This window comes from Taudactylus pleione, unplaced genomic scaffold, assembly GCF_031769625.1.
Source record: "Taudactylus pleione unplaced genomic scaffold, aTauple2 ptg000218l, whole genome shotgun sequence".
NCBI classification, from domain to species: domain Eukaryota; kingdom Metazoa; phylum Chordata; class Amphibia; order Anura; family Myobatrachidae; genus Taudactylus; species Taudactylus pleione.
Window position 1 is genome coordinate 6154903 of NW_028284620.1, and position 16483 is coordinate 6171385.

The window sequence follows — 16483 nt, forward strand, 5'->3', positions numbered from 1 at the left end:
GGAAAAGCCATTTGTGGGTGGTGACAGGGGCTGGGCGCTAGAAACGGGGGAGTGCCCGAGCATCTTAACGCCATTTCAGAGGCATGCATAATTAAGACACAGCGTCATAGTACACGTCACCTGGCTAGATTTCACACTGAAGTGCTCGCAGTGCTTGCAGTAGGGTATAGTCAACCACAAGTGCTGCGTTCACTTCCGATGGTCAACAATGTACCGATGGTTGCATTCACTTCCTGCAGATGACATGCACAAGTGAGCGTCTTAAGACAGGCTGGTCGGCGTCTGCAAACACAGGGCAATCGCATGCCAAGACATGGTGGGCGTGCTTATGCCTTACCGTACGATCGCCTGCCTTGCCGTCACTTAGCCGAATTTGTATACGCATTGGACGAGCATACGCATCTAGCGAGCGGGTCTGAATGAGCTCCTGAATACGATGGTGTAACTTATGCTGGGTACACACTGGCAGATATATTGCCCAATCAATTGATCAGCCAATATATCTTGTGTACGCAGGCCAGTGTGTACCAGCGATATGTCTGTGAACGACGTGATTCACAGATATATCGCATCAGCTGTGCTGCACAGCCCAGGCCCAATATATCTGCAGATATATTGGTGCATCGTGCTGTGTGTACGGGCGTTCAGCCGACCACTCGTACACTTGCAGCGGAGGCCGTGGGGGAGGGGGCGTGACAACCCCCCGGTCATTGGGACCCCCGGCTTTTATGATGGTTGTTCAATGTGTATGAACTACCATCATCTGCAGATATATCTGTAAGGTGTACACCCAGCTTAAGATATGGGAGCTCCACAGCAAAAATTGCGTGAACCATCAAGGTTTCTTACCTCACTAGGGGCGGGATGTACTAAGCATCGCTTCCACAATGCGGTACATCCCGTCTGTCTTCGGGTACATACCGTGGTTCATTGCCGCGGTATGTACCAAGAATATCGCAAAGGACAGCTCTCCAGATAAGAGCTGTCTTTTGCGATGCCCCTGCACAGAGGGACTACCGGGTTTAACAACTAGAAGTCAAGGTCGCAGCGGGTGATGGGAGGGATGCAATCGGATCCCTCCCAAGGCGGAGCATCACGATAAGAAGCCCGTAGGCTTCTATGGGGTAAGAAGGTGGCGCTACCCATTGGTATGAAGCACCGGAGTATACATTTGGGGAATGTGGTAAAACCCACAAAAACTGCATCTTTGGGAGTTTTACCACATTTTCGCCATTAGTACATCCCGCCCTAGGCCAACCATCTGCTTGTCCTTGTTGTACACAGTGCTCTTGTGTACTTCCTGCTCAGAAAAAGAACACTAGAGTTACCTTTCCCACCAAGAAGAGTTTTATTTTCAAGGCCTATGGGTCAATTAGCTGCGAGTTGGCTTGCATTGCGAATAACCATGGCCATATGCGACACTTACTGTAACTCCAAACTCGCACATTTTTGTTCGCAGCCCTATAGGGCAGTGTGGTAAATTTTGTAAGTCTGGGGCAAGATCGGGATGAGCTGATGTGTTGTTGCCGGTGTTTCGCCCATCTCGCTCCTAATTGAATTGACCCCGGAAAATGCTGGCATGCATGCACTGCGTTCTTGGGCTTGTTATGCTTTGTGATGTCTGAAGTGGTCAAACAACAGAGAGTATATTATTATCCCCGCTGTCCACAGACACAGCACTATTCTCCTAAGAGCATGGCAGCAGAGGTTGCATCTGCCATGCTACATATTTGCCACTGCAATAGTGCAATAGTTACGCCCATCTGGACACCTAATGTAATAGTTTGAATGTTTTTATGTGTAATATAACTAAGTTTATCCCAGCACCATAAAATATGTGGGTGCTTTATAAATACAATAATAATACTTGTTATAGAACAACTTAAACTCATATAAAAATGATGAAAACTAAGACTTTCAAGAGTCGCTGAAAACTCTTACAAGCAATCCTGACCTTGGTTCTGTAAATCTCATTTGCCATGAACACATTTAAGCCTATTGTGGATGTTAGCTACTTAGTACAGATCTGTCCAAATAGCAGCACATGGGCTACGTGTAACTGTGCAAATTGCGATCAGCTACATTTTACCTGGTTTATTGATTGACATACAAAAACCCAAGTGGCTCTCCACATGGAAAAGTTGGATATGTGTACAATGTTTTACACCACAATTGTTCTGACGAAAGTACAATCTGGTACAGAAACGCGTTGAGTGCTGAGCTTATTTCGGGACTGCAAACCTGTCTATTACCCGATTCCCTGTGCCAGGCAAATCTCTTTTTCCCCAGCACCTGCTAACACAGACTGGCAGCTGAACATCTGGCTTCTGCTATTCCGAGCTCACTAACATCTATGCAGACTAGCACTGACCAGTGTGTTACACAACTGAGAGATTACAATTCCACGGCACTAAAATCTTCCATGGCAACTAGCTATTAATTACTTGGAACTCTGCAATTGTGTGATCATCCCACAGCAAACCTACTACTACATACTAGACTGTCTCACAGCAGTGACGTGCAGTGGGGTAAATGGCCGGGGAGGCACTGGCTAGTATCAGAGCCAGATTTACAGATACATATATGAACCCGAGGGTACATGTGGGCATTATACAAAGGTGCAGCAGTATATAGTGCTGGTAATGTGGAGTGTTTTGATCAGGGATGTGAGGAAAAGGTAGACAGGGGAGGCAGTGCCTCACCTGCCATGCACTTTTTACTCCAGAGTTTTAACTATATAAATGATTAGAATAATACAAATATATTTATACAGGTTGAGTCTCCCATATCCAAAATGCTTGGGACCAGGTGTATTTTGGATATCAGAATATTCCGTATTTTGGAATATATATGTATACCATAATGAGGTATCTTGGGGATAGGACCCGAGTCTAAACACAGAATGCATGTATGTTTTATATACTCCGAGTCCTTATACACACAGCCTGCAGGTGATATTATACAATATTTTCAATAATTTTGTGGCTCATACAAAGTTTGTGTACATACATGAAGTTCATTTATGTTTCATATAAACCTTATACACAGAGCCTGAAGGTTACTTTATACAATATTTTTAATAATGTTGTATCTAAAATAAAGTTTGTGTACATTGAACCATCAAAAAGCAAAGATTTCATTATCTCAGTCATGCTAGAAAAAATCTGTATTTTGGAATATATGGATATGGGAGACTCAACCTGTAATATTTTCTTTACATACCTAAGTATGACAAGAAAGGCTCTGCCTCACCTGTCCACACATCACTGCCTCACAGCATTACAGCACCAGTTACACTTTCATTACAACAATTTCACAATTGTCTGTATTACGAGGCCATGTCTGAGCCACGGACTTTAGAGATATATCCTCACAAGGTACTTTGTCATTTACATTCCTATATCAGGTTTAGTATGTAGGCAGAGCCAGAACACAGAGGATCTGTGTCTAATACGCAGGCTTGTCTCTGTGCATCGGCATACGGCTGTACCAAATTGCTGAATGAACAGTAGCCTTTCTCTTTATTATGATATGCAGCATGTATCGCTAAACACCAATTGCCATTTGTAAATATACTTACAGGATATGCAGCCTACCCAGCTGCAATGGTACTAACCCTCTAAACATAAATACAGCACAGCATTTTTTATTTTTTTTTACCATTTGTATTAGTCTTTATATACAGTCAGGTGCATAAATATTGGGACATTGACAGAATTTTCAGATTTTGGCCTCTATTCACCACCACAATGGCTTTGAAATTAAACAAACAAGATGTGCTTTAATTGCAGACTTTCAGATTTAATTTGAGGGTAATTACATCCAAATCAGGTGAACGGTGTAGGAATTACAACGGTTTCTATATATGTGCCTCCCACTTTTTAAGGGGCCAAAAGTAATGGGACAAACTAAACAATCCTAAATCTAACTTTCACTTTTTAATACTTTGTTGCAAACCCTTTGCAGGCAATTACAGCCTGAAGTCTGGAACGCATAGACATCACCAGACGCTGGGTTTCATCCCTGGTGATGCTCTGCCAGGCCTCTACTGCAAATGTCTTCAGTTCCTGCTTGGGGCATTTTCCCTTCAGTTTTGTCTTCATCAAGAGAAATGCATGCTCAATCGGATTCTGGTCAGGGGATTGACTTATCCATTGCATAACATTCCACTTTTTAGCCTTAAAAAACTCTTTGGTTGCTTTTGCAGTATGCTTCGGGTCATTGTCCATCTGCACTGTGAAGCGCCGTCCAATGAGTTCTGAAGCATTTGACTGAATATGAGAATATAATATTGCCCGAAACACTTCAGAATTCATTCTGCTGCTTTTGTCAGCAGACACATCATCAATAAATACAAGGGAACCAGTTCCATTGGCAGCCATACATGCCCATGCCATGACACTACCACCACCATGCTTCACTGATGAGGTGGTATGTTTTGAATCATGAGCAGTTCCTTTCCTTCTCCATACTCTTCTCTTCCCATCACTCTGGTACAAGTTGATATTTGTCTCATCTGTCCATAGGATGTTGTTCCAGAACTGTAATGGCTTTTTTAGATGTTGTTTGGCAAACTCTAATCTGGTCTTCCTGTTTTTGTGCTCACCAATGATTTACATCTTGTGGTGAACCCTCTATATTCACTCTTGTGAAGTCTTCTCTTGATTGTTGACTTTGACACCTATACACCTACCTCCTGGAGAGTGTTCTTGATTTGGCCAACTGTTGTGGAGGGGGTTTTCTTCACCAGGGAAATAATTCTTCTGTCATCCACCACAGTTGTTTCCGTGATCTTCCGGGTCTTTTGGTGTTGCTGAGCTCTCCGATGCGTTCTTTCTTTTTAAGAATGTTGCAAACAGTTGAGTTGGCCATACCTAATGTTTTTGCTATCTCTCTGATGGGTTTGTTTTGATTTTTCAGCCTAATGATGGCTTGCTTCACTGATAGTGACAGCTCTTTGGAACTCATATTGAGTCGACAGCAACTGATTCCAAATGCAAATGTCACACTTAGAATAAACTCCAGACCTTTTACCTGCTTAATTGATAATGAAATAATGAGGGAATAACCCACACCTGTCCATGAAATAGCTTTTGAGTTGATAGTCCCATTACTTTTGGCCCCTTAAAAAGTGGGAGGCACATATAGAAACCGTTGTAATTCCTACATCGTTCACCCGATTTGGATGTAATTACCCTCAAATTAAATCTGAAAATCTGCAGTTAAAGCACATCTTGTTTGTTTAATTTCAAAGCCATTGTGGTGGTGAATAGACGCCAAAATCTCAAAATTCTGTCAATGTCCCAATATTTATGCACCTGACTGTATGTATGCATTGTAATAGCAATTGCTTTTGATTTGTTTTATGTGCCTATGGGGTCTATTTACTAAGCAGTGTTAGGAGAAGTGAGAAGTGAAGAGTGAAAAGCGATAAGGTGCCAGCCAATCAGCTCCAAACTGTCATTTTTTAAACACAGCCTGTGACATGGCAGTTGGGAGCTGATTGGAAGGCACCTTATCACGTTTCACTCTTCACTTTTTTTTTTTAAATCATGTAGATTTTTATTAGAACATTTTCTACATATTATAAACAAAACAAAAACAGATAAACAAATAAGTGTTGCCAATAAAAAAGGAAAGTACAGTGGTACAATTAAATACCAAAATATACAATCAAAGAAGAATCAGCAGTAAACCGAACCTGAGATCACAAATATGACATATAAACAGCTCGCGCATGGAAGTAAAATAAAATAATCGAACAATAAGGAAGCAAACAAAACAAAGAACGGGGCAAAAACAAAAAAGGGAAAGAAAAAGGAGAATAGAAGAGGCTAGATTACACAAGGAAGGATCCCCAATTGGTCTACGAAGGCCCAAGAAAGAAAGAGCCCATCTATCCCATAATTTGTGAAATTTAGAAAGGGCTTTACGACTAGTATAGACATACCTTTCATGATCAATGGTATCATTAACAAGTGCCCTCCATTTGTGTATATCAGGAGGATCTGGAGCACACCAAGAACGGGTAATAATTACTTTTGCTAAAGTGGATAAGCCTAAAACATAACGATAAATATTTGAATTAAACAATTCCTCAATATCCATTGCGAATAAACAAAGTTTTGCCTCTAAGGGAGGTAATGAGGGGAAAGTAAACTGCATATCAGACCATACCAAGGTCCAAAAATCATTAACTCTAGGGCAATCCCATAACAAATACCAAAAATCACAACCAAGAGCATGACATTTGGGGCAATTAGTTGGAGCATTAATATCAATACATGCAATAGAAACAGGGGACCGGTAAGACCTGTGCAAAATAAAATAATGGATTTGTTGGAAACAAACACAAGGGGAAGTGTATCTTATAGAGCCCAACAACTGAGACCATTGTTCATCCTGAAGCGAACCCAAATCTAGTTCCCATTTATTCCTAAGGGGGAGAAGGGCATCTGGCAAATTACGAGAGGTAAGATCACTATAAAGACAGGAGACTGTCTTACGAACAGGTAATTTGATAAGTGCAAGTTTAAGAAGAGAAGGTGATAATAAAACAGGGTCAGATCCAAACTGGGAGTGCAGGGCATGACGAAGTTGAAGGTATCTATAAAATGCCGTACGGGGAAGGCCAAACTCCATTGCCAAATGATCAAAGGAGTGAAGCACCCCATTATGAAACAAATGGCCAAGGGATTTGATACCATATGAAATCCAGAAGGACTCCGATCCCAGCACTCCCAGCTCAGAAAAACCACCATTATACCACACCATTATACCATACCACCATTATATCCACACCCTCATCCCCAAATAATCCCTGAGCAAAATGCCAAACCAGTCGAGCCTGTCGAAGTAAGGGGGGAGATCTACCCGGCAATTTTACAAATAACAAAATTTGTAGAGGAGCTAAAGGGGAGCCTGTTTGCCCACTAAGAAATCCAGCCAAAGCGGTATCAGTACCAGCAGATAACCAGGGCACCAGTTGTGACAGCTGTGAAGCCATATAATAAATACGTAAATTAGAAAGGGCCAGTCCACCTGAAGATTTAGATCTACAAAGTGTACGGAGAGCAATCCGTGGTCTCTTATCCCCCCACACAAAAGAAGATAAAATAGAATCAATATGAGAAAAACATTTTTGGGAATATATACAGGGGAATGCTGTAAAACATAGAATGGACATCTTAAATAAGTTAATACGACCTGTCACTGTAAGCGGAAGTTTCTTCCACACATGAATCTTTTGTTTAAAAGCTGAGGTAATGGACATCACATTTAATTCTACAAAGTCAGCAGGGTTAGGTGAAATGGAGACACCCAAATACCGAAAGGAGAGAGTCCATTGTAAAGGGCAGGAGAGAGAGGGGAATAGAGGCAGGGAGCCATTCAAAGGAAAAATATTAGATTTGGACCAATTAATCAGCAACCCCGAAAAAAAAAAAAAATCCTTAATAACGTCCATCAAACGATCCAAAGCTGGGCCTGCGTCTGCCAGAAACAGGAGCATATCGTCCGCATAAAGAGCTATTTTGTCAATTACATGGCCCACTTGAATGCCCGGAATATCGGAATCTGAGCGAATGAGACACGCCAGGGGCTCGATAGCCAGTGCAAACAATGCAGGGGATAAAGGGCACCCCTGGCGTGTGCCACGCCCAAGTTGAAAAGAAGAGGAGACACAACCATTCACCGACACTCTGGCTGCCGGGGAAGAGTACAAAAGACGGACCCAGCCAATAAAACGAGGACCAAAACCAAATTTAGACAAGACCTCCCATAAATACTCCCATTCCACAGAATCGAAGGCCTTGGCTGCATCTAAGGAGACCACCACCGCTTCAGAGGTATCCCCATGGGACATTTGCATATGGTAAAATAATCGCCTAATATTTTGAGTAGTAGATTTACCAGGCATGGTCTGGTCAGGATGTATAATAGAAGTAATAACAGAATTAAGACGAATAGCCAGCAGTTTACCCAATATTTTAATGTCAGTGGTAAGAAGGGAAATAGGTCTATAAGAGTCTGGATAGAGGGGGTTCTCCCCAGGTTTTGGTAGCACTACAACCAAGGCCTCCGACATGGATGGCGGGAGACAATCAGCATTCAAAAAAGCATCAAAAGTCTCAATGAGACGCGGAATAAAGAAGTTTTAAAATTTCTGATACACCTCTATCGGGACACCATCAACTCCGTGAGCTTTACAGTGTGGAAAGGAGGAGATAGCAACCTCCAATTCCTCCTCTGTAAAAGGAGCATCTAATAAATTCACTACCTCAATCTCAAGACGGGGCAGACGGACTGCCTCTAAATAAGCACAAAGCTGGGAGGGAGAATATGATACCTTAGTAGCATAAAGAGAGGAGTAATATTGCAAAAATACATCTGTTATACAAGGAGCAGAGGTATGCAACATTCCAGAAGAATCAAGGAAGCACCATCCTCTTTTGCCAAAAAGGCTAAATAACTCCCCCCAACATCCGCCTGTGAATATTGATTATGACGCGAAAACAACAGTTTGCGCTTGGATTTATCAAACAGGTGATCCGACCATTCCCGCTGGGCATGAAGCATAGTCTCCCTGTCTGAGATCACTCTGGACAAGAGGTACTGGGCCTCAGCATCCCTATAAGCAGTTTCCAGAATAGTTTCCCACTGCCTATGATATAGTTTAATGTTAGCAATACGCTTAATAAAGGTGCCCCTTAAAAAAGCCTTAAAGGAATCCCAAAGGAGAGAAACCTCAGTACCCGCATTATCTCAAAATAGGACACCCAAGCAGCCTCCAACTCAGAGCCAGGACCCATTAGGTCCAGCCAGAATGGGTTAAGCTTCCAAAAACGGGCACCCTCCGAAAGGGAGGAACCAACAGTAATACACAACGGAGAGTGGTGGGAGACACCCCTCGACAAATAATCAATTGCAGAAACTCTGGGAATCAAAATAGGTGAGAGAAAAACCATATCAATACGGGAAAAAGTACGATTAGTAGAGGACTGACAGGAGAAAGCAGAGACAGCAGGATAACGGACACGCCAGACATCCAATCATCCCAATTCAGCAATCAATTTAGAAAAGGGAGATGGGGAAGGAGGTAGGGAAGAAATGGACTCTCGTCCAGGGCTGGATCCATTACGTTGTTAAAATCACCCAAGCAAATAACAGGGGTAGAGAGAGAAAGTGCAATAAAGGCAGCAGCCTTACCCAAAACATCATTAGAATATGGTGGGGGGATATAGACCGCAAGTATATGCACAAACAGAGAATTAACAAATGCTCTCAGGAAAACATATCTACCCATGGGATCAATTTGGACTGTATCAAGACTAAAATGAAGACGCTTGTGAATCAAAACAGAAACGCCTCTAGAATTATGAGAGAAAGTGGAATGGTACATCCATCCCACCCAGGGTTTTTTCAAAGCCATTATATGGCTACCAAAGAGATGAGACTCCTGAAGACAAACAATATCCACATTTCATTTTTTAACCTGTGACAGAACTAGGGCTCTTTTAACCTTATCACTAAGGCCCCGAACATTCCAGGTGAGCAAACGAATGCCCCCAGAATTATCCCCAGCAGCCATAATAATAATAAATCACATAAGAGAGCAAAAAGGATAAAAAAAAAACAGACAGAAAGACAATAAAGACACCCCCATGTGCAAGCAATATACAGGTCGGCTCATATACCATCATATCAGAATAGCAAAAAAAACTGCAACACATAAAAATAATTCAAATAAAAACAACATAAGAAAAATAACAAAAAGTGCAAAATCTCTATTTTGGGGTGCAAATGTGGGGAATTGACTCAGAACCCTTTGGACACTTTCCCCCCTCCCCCAAAGAACAAATCAGCCCAAAAAAATTAACACATTTTTACCTCAGAACACCCCAAAAACGACATGTAATTTTTTGGGGCGAAAATGAAAAAAGTAGAGGGACAAGGATAAAAACTAGCGAAATAGATTTCTTGGGGGGGCTGCATGGATGGGCCAAGTGTTTTTAGGATTGCAGGTACATGCAGCAGGTGGAATTTTCAAATGTTTTAAAAGTGCACTTTAGAGACACAAAAATATGCTAGCACCATTTTCAAGTACCCCAAATTTGACTGGACTGTTTATTTTAACCCAAAAATACTGTTTTCTATCATTCTTCACCACTTTTACAAATATGCTTCTAGAAATCAATTAACACAACTTAAGGACACAAAGTACGTTTACTAGGGCTAATAGTACACATCTGTAAAGATTTCCAGCGTCAATGTGTCTTATTTTGGGGTACAGACTGATTCCCCCAAAGTATTCAGTACTTTCCGCCTGTTATGCATTCGCCCACACTGACTTGGCCACCGCTACTCTTGATTAACGGGCCGGCACTCTGAAAAGCCCGCTAACCCGAGCAGATGACAGCTTCCTTTTTGTGTTCCACAGTGGAACGCAAATCCAGGAATCGCGGCAGCCGGCACAGGCATACATAGGAACTAGCCTGTGCGGGCAGCCGGTGTCAGTCAGCCGGCCTGGCAGGCAATGTCAGCCAGCCCGGCAGAGGGGTGCATTGGACCGGCCCAGCGGGAGCTGTCCCTGTGGCACAATTTGCCCCTGGAGACAAGGCTGTCTCAGTCTCTATAAAAAAAAATTTGTCCATCAGGGGGGATTTCTGGGTACCCAGAAACCCCCCTGAGTGCGCGCCTGAGGATGTGATTGAAGGTGCTTGGGGAGGTGGTCATATGGAGGGGTAGTCAGCCACAGAGGAGATAGGGCAGCAAGGAGATGATGAGGATCAGAGAAGAGGAAGCTTCAAGTGGGAATGATTATAAACAGAAAATTGACAGGTGTCACCAAACAGCGCTCCAGTGCCCTGTGCCATCACCACCCTTGTTATGGCCCTGACTAAAAATACGCAAAGCAATTACAATTGGCGTTAATAGAGAAAGAAACTGACAGCCTGAAACTTTTTGAAATGAAAATGGCAATTGCTTAGCCCCAGAAAAGCAGTATGACTTTATGGAAAAAGAGGCGATACACTAGTGGCCAAATTGTGGAAACCTTTTAAAAAATGTGCATTTTTGAAGTTTAACAGCTTATAGCGCTAATATATTTTAGTATTATAACAAAATGCATACATAATTACAATGGTAATTTCATTTAGAACATATTACAACATAACACAATGAAATTTATTACAAAATTTAACATTTTGAAAAGAGTTATACGTACTGAATTGTGGAAGAGTACATTTCTTAGTTTTGCACAATTTTCATTAGTACTTTGTTTGGAAGCCTTTTGCTGCGAATACATACCTCCCAACATTGGTGGCCAGTCTGGCGCCGCCCCCCCCTCACTTCCTCCCTCCCTCCCTCCCTCTGCAGCAGCCCAGTAAGTAGCAGCCACAGCAATCTCCTATGCCTGAAGGGGGGAGCGATCACACTGATCGCGCCCCCCACTGGCTTTGCGCCGGGCTGAGGGGCTCACAGCGCCCCCTCCCCGGCGCGCAGCGCCACTTCGCGCCGCTGCAAAACACTATTTTTTTCAAGGGGGCGTGGACACGCCTTCTGAAATTAGGCCACGCCCCCTCTTTACCAGGGCCCGGCGTGGCTCTCTACGCCCCTGGACATGCCCACATCAGAAAAAGGGGGTGGAGCCTAGTGAAAAGGGGGCGGTGCCTTGGAGCGCCCCCCCGGTTCTGTCACTGGGGGATGCGCCCAGCACTCTCCGAGATGCTGGGCTGCTCCCAGCCTCTCTCTGCACTGTGAATAGATGCTGTGCATGTGCACAGCGTCTATTCACCCGCTGCTTTGCAGAGCAGCGGTGTATGCTCACCCCAACTGCCTCCCCCCAATTTGGGACACTGATGTATTTGTTGCTATTTAAAGTGTCACTGATCACACAAATCATCCCACACCTTTTGCTGTCATACATCCCCACAGCATAACACTAACTGGATGCTTCACAGTAGATGTTGTGCACTCAGGTAGCAAATCTTCTCCAAGTCTTCTGCGGACATGTTTCATTCCATCACTACCAAAAATGGATATTCTAGTTTCGTCACTCCAGATGACACTGTTCTATTGTTCTTCTGATCAATGAATGTGCTTTTTAGCTTACTCTAATCTTTTCTGTCTTTGTTTGAGAGATAAAAGCATTTTTTTCCTTGAAATTCTGGCGTTTAATCCAAAATATTGAAGTCTGCGACGCACAGTCCGGGCACTGATTTTTACACCGCATGAAATCATTTTGGATTGTCTCAGATGATTTTCTTCTGTCACTCAGGCACAGTTTTTTCATTCTTCTATCACAGCATGGTGTTGTGGATCCTTTCCTACCTTTACTAGTTTGGCTTTGAATCAACTGAGTCTGTTAACACTTATTCCACAGTTTCGAATTCCCTCCTTTGGTTACCATCTTCACGTAAAGTAATTATTTTGTATCTCTTTCTAAGTTTCCAGTCAACTCTTTCTACTTTGCTTGTCACCTAAATAAGTTGCACAGCTTGCTTCAAGAAATTAAAGTAAACCCCCCCCCCAAAAAAAGCGAACAATCAAACAAAATGTTTTGCTATCAATTCTGGTAGCAACAAATGTGCTCCTTATCTTTATTTAGCTATAACTTTTTATGTAACAAAATTCTCTTTCCAGTGATATATACTTTCATAGGATTTTCTTTAAAAATAATGCAGTTATACGCAATAAAATCCTAAAAACACACATTTTTCAAAAGGTTTCCACAATTTTGCCCACTACTGTATATAATCTTAACATTATATATAAAATAGGCAGATATAAAAGTATATCTTTTTAAAAGAGGAAATGGAAGCTGAAGTTCTGCACATGCTCAGTAGAGCTGAACGTGGGTTCTAGCGCTAGAAGTAACTATTCTAGATCAGCTTATACAGTACAGGTAGTAAAATAATGGTAAATCGCATGAATTATTTTTAGTGCAAAATGTATTTTATTAAATTCGTCAAAGGAAAACAAACACAGCACATATATTCAGAAACAAAAACAGGTACGTCATAAAGGAAAACATCAGAAAATGCAGATACAGTGGATAAAATATAAAGCTCTTTGAAACATATTACCAGTGCATCTACTGAACCACAGAAACACCCGCAAATATACAACAAAACAAACTATAGTTAAATATTAAAATTAAGAACACCAAGATACTGGTGGGATGGGGGGAGGGGAAGATAAAGAAATAGAGCGAGGAAGAAATAGAGCAGAAAGAGACAGAGAAGTCACTCCAACTCAAATAACAGATATCCGCGTCAACCAGATCCGATAAGTGAAACAGTAGAATGGAAGCAGTGCTGTAGTGTAGACCTAACAATCAGCTCCCAGCCCTCAGGGGACATAGGGCTTTATTCAGACCTGCTCGCTAGGAAGCGTTCGTAAGTAGCCGGACAATTTTCGCATTATGCGCATGCATCGGGAAGCGATCAGCCCAGCAGAGTGACAGGAGAAGTCGTTTGTGGGTGGTGACAGGGGCTGTCATTAAAAATGGGGGAGTGGAGGTACGAACGCAGGTGTGCCTGAGCGTCTTAACGCCGTTTCGAGGCATGCATAATTAACAGACAGCGTCATAGTACACGTCACCTGGTTAAATTTGACACTGAAGTGCTCGCATGGCTTGCGGTAGGGTATAGTCAACCTCAAGCACTGCCAATGCTTCCTGGAGATGACGTGCGCAAGTGGGCGTCTTAAGACAGGCTGGTGGGCGTCTGCATACACAGAGTGATTGCATGCCAAGACATAATGGGCATGCTTATGCCTTGCTGTGCGATCGCCTGCCTTGCCGTCACTTAGCCGAATTTGCATACGCATCGAGCGAGCGTACGCATCTAGCATACAAGTCTGAATCAGGTCCATAGTCTCCCTCAACTTAGGTCAGATCCAGTTGGTCTAGGGGCGGTTAGAAGAAAGGATGTTTTTGAAGGTCATGGAGTCCTTAAAGTCCATCCAGCGGAACCAGGCGTCTCTAAAGGACTCATAGTCCCCATCTGCGCAAGTCAATATATCATCCATTTCCATGTAGAAATCTATTTTAGTGAACCAATCCATTAATTTTGAAGGAGAGGGGGGGGCATTGCCTCGAGTAGCATGGCATAGGATGTGTTTGCCAGCTCTCCCGCTTTCATTCTGTTAATAATATATACAGTATCCTGTTTGCCAGGACATATCATCTCCAATGTTTGTATAGCAGTGAGGTACTCTTTCCTGCATTTCCTGACGTTCCCCGGTGGACTCTTTGTCCAGTGCCTGCTTACCTGTTGCCCGGTGATCTCCATGGCCGGGTCTTGCAGTGTTGTATTCCTGACTCTGGCGGCTGCGCTCCTGTGCTGTGTCCGGTTGGCTGCTCTCTCCTGCTTCCTGGCAGTGACCTCCGATGGCCCGGCTGTGCTGCTTGCTGCCTGTTGCTCCTCTCTTCTAGCCTGTCCTGGCAGCGTGGGAAGCGCTGGGGATCGGCAGCTGCCATGTTGGGACTGAGCAGGTTTGTGGCTGTCTCCTGAGGCTCCCTGTTTTCCCAGCACCACTGATACTGCAGCTACACAGCTCCGCTGCCTCCTGCTTTTACAATCCTCTGCTGTGATCCTCTGCCGTTCTTTACTCCTCCAGGACATTTTCTGTTATTGGCCGCCATTTTAATTATTGCGTGGAGACTCTTCTGTACCATTGTATTCTGGACACAGGTTTGCTTCGCTCCTGTTGAGAATATACTGTATCTGTGGCTATATCTTCAAGCATGAATAGCTCCCTGCAACGGATCCTTCAGGCTATCAATGCCTATACCCAGAAGCTTCTCAACTTGTTTGGCGACCTGCAGGTGGATAACCTTTCTCCCTGCTCTGCTCCTGTTTTTGTGTCCTCTACTACAGTTCCTGTCCTGGACTTTCCAATAGAAGAGATCGTATCTGAGTTTGATACCTGCTCAAAATACCATTTCTGGGTATTTTGATTCTGCTGTGGTTTGAAGATTTGTCCTCCAGTCAGAGCCGGCCCTAGCCAATCTGGTGCCCTAGGCAAAATTTTGACTGGTGCCCCCTACCCCTACACATATACTGTATATAAAAACAGAAAACTCAGCACTCACCATTTTTAAATCACTCACAATAATACATAAATAATGGGGGTTTGGTTCATGGATTGATCAATGCATTTAAGCCTGCAGCCCACATCACGGGACCCCATTTCTCTGCAGGTCCTACACTATCAGTCATACTTATGGAAACCTGGGAGCTGCTATCACATTGTTTAAACTAAAAACATGTTAACTGGTTTAAAGCTCACCTGTCAACAAACTTATGGCTTTTCAAGGCAAGGCAGTCACCAAACATATATATATATATATATATATATATAGATGCATGCATATATATATATATACATACATATATACTGTACACACACACACATATATATATATATATATATATATATATATACACACACACTTACATATACAGTACATATAAATATATATTTACATACATATATATATATACATATACATATATACGTACATAGTAATGCCCCTGTAGTAGAGCCCATATACAGCAGTAATACCCCCATAGTAATGCCCCATAGTAGTGCCCATATACAGTAGTACTACCCCCATAGTAACGACCATATACAGTAGTAACACTCCCATAGTCCCCATGCCCCTGTAGTGCCCCATAGTAATGTAATGCTCCTGTTGTGCCCCCATAGTAAAGTAATGCCCCTATAGTGCCCACATAGTAAAGTAAAGCCCCTATAGTGCCCCATAGTAAAGTAATGCCCTTGTAGTGCCCCCATAGTAAAGTAATGTCCCTGTAGTGGCCCCATAGTAAGTAATGCCCCTATAGTGCCCCCATAGTAAAGTAATGCCCCTATAGTTCCCCCATAGTAAAGTAATGCCCCTATAGTGCCCCCATGGTAAAGTAATGCCCCTGTAGTGGCCTCATAGTAAAGACATGCCCCTATAGTGCCCCCATAGAAAAGTAATGCCCCTATAGTGCCCCCATAGTAAAGTAAAACCCCTTTAGTGCCCCCATAGTAAAGTAATTCCCCTGTAGTGCCCCCATAGTAAAGTAATCCCCCTATAGTGCATCCATAGTAAAGTAATCCCCCTATAGTGCATCCATAGTAAAGTAATCCCCCTATAGTGCCCCCATAGTAAAGTAATGCCCCTTTAGTGCCCCCATAGTAAAGTAATTCCCCTGTAGTGCCCCCATAGTAAAGTAATGCCCCTATAGTGCCACCATAGTAAAGTAATCCCCCTATAGTGCATCCATAGTAAAGTAATGCCCCTGTAGTGTCCCCATAGTAAAGTAATGCCCTTTGTAGTGCCCCTTATAGAAAAAAAAAAAACACTTACCTTAATCCCCGCTCCTGCATCCGCCACTGTCCTGTCCGGCCGGCTGCTCCTCGGATCTATGGGAGAGACATCATGACGTCTCTCCCATAGTGCGCATGGGGAGAGCCGGAAGCTGGTTCA